This window comes from Montipora capricornis, chromosome 10 (assembly GCF_036669925.1).
Source record: "Montipora capricornis isolate CH-2021 chromosome 10, ASM3666992v2, whole genome shotgun sequence".
NCBI classification, from domain to species: domain Eukaryota; kingdom Metazoa; phylum Cnidaria; class Anthozoa; order Scleractinia; family Acroporidae; genus Montipora; species Montipora capricornis.
Window position 1 is genome coordinate 57,913,986 of NC_090892.1, and position 7,192 is coordinate 57,921,177.

The window sequence follows — 7,192 nt, forward strand, 5'->3', positions numbered from 1 at the left end:
ATCGCACGGTGGGAAATCGTAGGTGGTATGAGTGATGCTTTGAAGGTTTTCGAAAATCGAGGCCGGATAAGCGAGTCTTATTTGAGAACGTTTAAAATTACGATTGTCTATAAATTCCAAATTGTAATAGAAGATCGAGCGATTCTCTGATTATAACAGAATGTCTACGATCAACAAAGTTCTCCATCGATTGGCTAAGAAAGATTTGTTTATGTACTAAACTGCATTACGTTAACTTTTTAACCACCTGTGAAAATCTTTCATCCAGGTTCGATGGCTCTTGTTTTTTTCTATCATTTAAGGGGAGCGGAGCTGACGGGTGGTTGTGAGGACACTCGCTTTCCACGAACGTAGGTTGAGTTGGTTAAATATCTACCGTCTGCCTCGAGACATTTTTCTCAGCGCGATCCGGTTTTCTCCTCAAAAACCAACGCTTCTGTGCCCCAGTGCTAAAAAAACTAGATAAATAAAATTCATTATTATTCATATTGTACCGTTTGGTTTTGGATTTCACCAATCGGTTATTTTAGTATTAAAAAAGCAATATTGTTGTCGGTCATTTTTGTTTTGCCGCTCTTGGCCGAACGCACGTCTTAAAGGATTTTTTCAGAGGACAATATGGAATTAACTTGTACCGATTTCCCTCCAATCAGATTCAAGTTATTTGATTTGTGTTGAGCCTTAAAATGAATTTTAGCGACTTTGATTCCACTGAATATTGCTTTTATAAACGTGACTTCGGCTCTCAGGCTAAGAGACAATGAGGTTGAATAATAATAGGAAACGGACGAAAATTGTTCATAAACGCTGCGGCAGACATAATAATACAAACGTCTAAAAATAAAATGGTTTTAAAGAGGACTTTTTTACTCAAACGCTTACTATTCTACCCTCACAACGCCTTCATGCACTTTGTAAAAAAATGACAATTTTTTTTATTTGATGTGATTCGTGGTTGCCAAGCGCCACTTTGTATCGTCAAGTTTAGTGTTGTACTATTCAAATTAAAAATTGTCTATTTACAAGATGAGCGCGAAAAGTACCGCGCTAACGTTTCCATCCTAACGTCTGTAAGTTCCTTGATTTACATGGAAAGGGCTATCTGCATTTACATACCATTTAGAGTTTTCTCTGGTTTCATTGCGCAATTATAGTCTGTGATTTCCTTATTACTCTCTTCATCTGCCGAGATTTCTCCTTTTTAATTTCTAGAAGACCCCACTTATGTTGTTTTCGGTTAGCAGAATGTACATCTACCATTAACAGACTTGTGCCGATTGACCATTATACCAGACAGACGAGGACTTTGAACATGGTGGTTTGCGAGGACGATCTTGCGAGTAGCAATGCACTGCCTTAATCCATAGTTTCTTAGTTCCTTCTCGAAATTTTCTGTACCAGAAAAAACAAATGATCGGATTGACCAATGTGGATGTTTTAGCGAACATTGCTGTTATGGCATATACCAGAGGAGACATTTTGTCTTTCCCGACATCCAACAATGCGCAAACTGCAACAAACGAGTACGGTAGCCATGTTATTACAACTGTAATCACCATGATGGTACCATGTGTTATGGCCTTGTTTTTAACTCTCACTCCATCTCTTGTCATTTGCGAATGTTTTCCCCAGGCAAATCTGGCGGTTTTGCTCATTTTGTGAAGATGGAGAGCAATTGCAGTGTAGCAAACAGCGATGAACGTAAAGGGAACGAAACAGAAAATCACAAAAGTAAGATAAACATAGACGACATCTGGAAAGTTAGCGGAGTGCCATTTGATCGAACAAACTGCTCCACTCCCTTCGGGAACGTACGCTGACAAACCAAGTATGGGCAACAAGCACCACACAGCTACCAAGCTCCAAAGAAAGGCCATCGTTCTTATCATCGACTGCCGGTTGAAATGCCTTTTCAATGGTTGATAAATCGTCATGTATCGTTCCAATGCAAGAACAGCATGATGCAAAATGGAAGATAAGCCAACGGTCGTGTGCAGAAAAGCGTACCAATTGCATCCAACAGCACCAAATATCCAACGCCGAGAAACATTGGCTGAAACTCCCAGTGGCATAGCGGCAAAGGCCAGGAATACATCGGCAATGGCGAGGCTGAGGATCGGGAGACTCGCCGGAATTAGCAACGCGCGGACATTAAAGAAAGTTAGTATCACGATACTATTTAGAAGTACCGTACCAACGGCTAACAATCCATACAGAGCTGCCAAGACGTCGTATATATTTTGATTCATCACACGGGCATGTTAATTTGTCAACTCAACATTTCATGGTAAGCCCAATTTTCGTTTGTAAATCCATCTCAGTGCAAGCTCACTTTACGGGATTGTAGGATCGAGTTCCATGCCGCACGCAGTTTAAGGTCCAGTTAATTTAAGGTTGCCTTGTTTTCAAATTTATAAAAATGTTAAAATTGACAACGAAACATGATGAGCGAGTTTTATGACGCATGCTGGATAATTATCTTGTTGTGGAAAAAAAATGAATTAAAAAGCTTTTACACCTTTCTTTTAACGTCTGAAAATGATTAGTAAATGCAATGAATGATAGATGATAAAAACACCTGTTACTATTTGTATCTTCGCAGTTAGGGCCTTGCGCGCCCTAGGCCGAGCAGCAGACCGTATTTCGTTTCTCGCACTTTTTTCAAATAACAGAGCTGAGCAAAAAAATATAAAAAATATATATATGACTTCACGGGTTCTTGCGTGTTGAATTTTTCCATTTGATAGCATTTTCAATGTTTTGTTCATGCTGCTCTGAAAATTAATAAAAAAATAAAGGACCTCTATTGTTGTCTTACCGTTAATTAGATTTCTTACGGAATCACCATAGAATTGTTGGCAACTCAACTAAAATTCAAAAGCAATATTTAGCTTCAAATTTCTTTCATTATTAATGATCCTTTTTTTTGTCGCTTGCCAATATGTTGAATTTTTTTCTCAGTCCGGCTTTTCTTGATACCTTCATCATGATTTTTTTAAAGTTTAATAGGAATGGCTGTGAAGGACTACTGAGCTTAAGTTTAGGGTCTTTAAAAATAAACATGTTTCCTCATGATATTCTCCGCCGCTGGAAATCTCAAGAAGTTGGAATCAGGCCCGCGTGAGTACTTGAGGTAGACACTTAATTCGCTTCTTTTGATGTAAGGTCAATTAATTTTTGGCCCTGTCTCCTAACTCTTGTTCATAAGGTAGTGGGGAGTTAAAGAATTTCTCACGATGTTCATCGCAACTGTAGTTTTTTTTAACGCAGAAGAAGCGTAATATATAGATGAATACACGAAATGAATAACATTTCGGCTGACATCTATGCGAGCTTTTTTCAGGTTTAAAACGTTAGTAAATTATAATGTACAGCCGGTAAGCCCTACGGCATCGTTATCATTATCGGTATAGTTGTCATTAGAGAGATTTAAAATCGCGTTAACGTGAAAGGGAAAGAAATTGCTGTTATTCTAACGTTTCATTCTCGTCATTATGCGATATCTGTGGGTATTAGGCAAGGAATCAGCAACAATGAAACATGTGTCTTTTAATTTTGAGTCTTTGCGAAAGAAAAAATCAAGCCTGACCGTTTTCCCGTTTGCGACCGGTGGAGGCAACAAATCTCCCAGCGACTGGCTCATAGTGAAGACGCGGTCATAACGCGGCTTAGGTAGAATTAATTATAACTTACTGGGAAAAACTAACATTTTGGTCCCGAAACAAGCTGAGGAGTAATTAGAAAGGAAGTAAATCGGTCGACTAAAGGCAATTTAGCCAGGGACTTTTGCAAAAGAGAAATGTTACAGAACTATTGCGGCTCATTGTGGGATTTACGAGATTTGAGGTGACAAGTTAAAGCTAGTTAAGCTATTTTTAGGGATTTAAGGCGACTTAAGGGGGTTTCGAAATCCGGAAACTTCTTTGTGTTAACATTACTATTCTTAATATTTAAGAACACATAACGAAGAAACTACTTTTAAGTCATAAGTTAACTAATTTCGATTCTTGAAATTCGGTGTTTCTCGATGGTATGTGAGAAGGTTAGAGACCGTAAGATCGAAGCACTTTCACCTGAACAAGAAATTATTGGAAACTTGCATTTTCGCTACGGATTACAACATTGCTTTGCAGCTGACAAAGCGTTAAAATTTTGTCAGACGCAATCAATCATATTCACAATAAGGAGTTTTCGGAATGACGCTCAATATAGTAATTGGTTTACAGTAAAGTGAAAAAAAAAAAAAAAAAACGTGCCGCACGTGCAGCACACACTTTCGTACAGTGCGGCACTTGCTTTCGCACATTTCTTTGTTGTAACACAAACCAAATGAAAGGTTTCCGATAGAGCGTTTTCACATGACGTCACGGCAGCCAAGGTGGTGTTCTAAAACAAAGAAACGGCGGCCATGTTGGTGTTCCAAACTAATCCTCTAGGAATTGAACCGCGGAGGCTATTTTTTTGCAAATAGTTTCTTTTTTTTTTCATCAAATTAGCTTCTGTTATAGTCACATGAGTGAAAACGCTCTATAAATGCAAGCATACAACAACGAATCATTAGGGAACTTGAGCAACGACAACGAACTTCACAAATTTGCATATTTAGTGGACAAAAACAACAGCTTTGCACGCCCTGCACGTGCGTTTTTCGCTTTTTGTCCATTTCTTTGCCGTCGTCTGCAAATTTGAGGTTTTATGAAGGACGTCAGCACTTGAAGATAAATTTTCATTTTCTCCCCTAAATTAAGCGCTGTACCGACCAGTGTTATTCTTGTGGAACTACCACACCCTTGTCACATTAAAAAGTTTGAAATAGTCAAGAAGTGATTACATAACGCGAATTTATATTTTGAGATCACGTTCTCTTTGCTGTCGCCGTCGTCGTTAAGTTATCTTCATTTTCTTTTAAGGACCCCTCGTACCAATTCAGTTGAAGTACACTCAAATATTTCGAGTGGTTTACGATCCGAATTGTGAAATACTTGCGATAGAGAAAAGTGATAGTTTGAAGAGATGTTTTCAATGACGTTGCCGCTGTGATAACTCAAACTAAAATCTGTCGTGCAGAACTGATCTGATGGAGTACAGCAGTTGCTAAGAATTACACAAAATTTATGCGTCTTATCCGCCACATTGATTAACTTACTATAGTTTTCCGATGAAAAAGATCAAGATTTTGAAATATGAGAAATTAAAGCAACAAGATGTCTTCTCTGGATTGTCAGTCACTGCAATTGATGTAAATGTAATTCTCATGACCCAGCAAATAAATGCAAATCAAGGGAAAATGCTACATATAGTGACCGCGCTCGTGGAGGGGGAACTGGAAACTAGACATTTCAGAGGCGTTTTTCTCAAAAACCTATTTTACAATGACTGCAAAAATTCTCGCGCGCTGATTGGCTAATTTTATTGTCAATGAGCGGACACATAAATGTATAATCACAGGTAACCCAGGCTCACTGTGTGCGTCACGCAGGTATTAAAATATAGAGAACATATGAGGCGAAGTTTAGGTCTGAAAATTTGCTAGAAAATGGTAATAAAAATCGATAAAACTTACCATGTGGTGAGCTGTTGTTGTCTTTAATACGTACACGAAGTTTCGGGGAAAATGGTCCCCGCTCACCTTCCTTCATAATATAGTGACAAGGTAGGAGACGGAAGCCAGCGTCGGGACTCCGATCGACCCAAAACAAGCACGATTTTTTCCGCGAAAATCAAATCCAGTCGCTAAATAAACACGCCAGGTTCGTGGAATAGGAATTTCTCTAAACCATGAATCCACCGAAGCATCTCCAGGTAGCAACGCGGAGCCACCAGACTCCGTAAAACTTGTAAGTTAACCTGCTAAAATGGCGGCCAGAAAGCGTGGTACTCACGAAGTGCCCAATTCAAAATGGCACTGAACTCTGGACGCCTGGTGACGAGTATAATAAGTCTCCCTCGAGGGAGGGGAGTCCCAAATTGCTAAAAACAAAACTCACTGAGCAATTTGGGACTCCCCTCCCTCGAGGGAGACTTATTATACTCGTCACCAGGCGTCCAGAGTTCAGCGCCATTTTGAATTGGGCACTTCGTGAGTACCACGCTTTCTGGCCGCCATTTTAGCAGGTTAACTTACAAGTTTTACGGAGTCTGGTGGCTCCGCGTTGCTACCTGGAGATGCTTCAGTGGATTCATGGTTTAGAGAAATTCCTATTCCACGAACCTGGCGTGTTTATTTAGCGACTGGATTTGATTTTCGTGGAAAAAACCGTGCTTGTTTTGGGTCGATCGGAGTCCCGACGCTGGCTTCCGTCTCCTACCTTGTCACTACATTATGAAGGAAAGTGAACGGGGGCCATTTTCCCCGAAACTTTGTGTACGTATTAAAGACAACAACAGCTCACCACATGGTAAGTTTTATCGATTTTTATTACCATTTTCTAGCAAATTTTCAGACCTAAACTTTGCCTCATATGTTCTCTATATTTTAATACCTACGTGACGCACACAGTGAGCCTGGGTTACCTGTGGTATAATTTATGCGATAATGACGCTTTGTTGCTCGCGTCAGCTTGAAGTTTCTCGCATTTTTGTCTCACTTTCTTCTCGTGTTTCGACTTAATTTTGACCCCTCTGCATTTTTGTTATTGTAAAAAACAAATTGATGACAGTTTTTCATGCGTCTGTCCTGTTATTGACAATGAATTTCGTCATAACATTGTCAAAGAAGTCTGCGGATCCACTCGGCTATCGCCTCGTGGATCCACAGCTATTTTGACAATGTTATGACGAAATTCATGATCAATAACAGGACAGACGCATGAAAAACTGACATCAATTTGTTAAGTCGTACGACCAGGGTTAAAATTTTGGCAATTAGTAAACAATATGAAGACGAAACCGTCAACATCTTTTTAAAAAGATCTATCAGAACGTTTTCCAGTTATTATCAAAATAACCGTACTAGAAGACAATTTTTTATGCAAGAGCCAGCTGAACAAAGTGGAAGAGCCGGATCTTGGCGAGATCTAACCAGCAAATAATTTGTAAATTTAAAACAAAATAGAAGAAAATCGACGTTTTTGCCATTTGCGAAAAACCTGCCTGACACATTTAACTATTTATTCCTAATTTATTTTTTCGCGCTAAGAGAATCCTGAAATTAAGGTGGGGTCGTTCCGACAGTTTTGAGAAAAAGGCCTTG

At 39.3% G+C, this 7,192-nt stretch overlaps 1 pseudogene; it reads right to left on the minus strand.

Annotated features, from left to right (window-relative positions):
• Positions 1–1,120: 1,120 nt before the first annotated feature.
• Positions 1,121–2,382, minus strand: LOC138018899 (melanopsin-like; annotated as a pseudogene).
• Between the last annotated feature and the right edge of the window lie 4,810 nt (positions 2,383–7,192).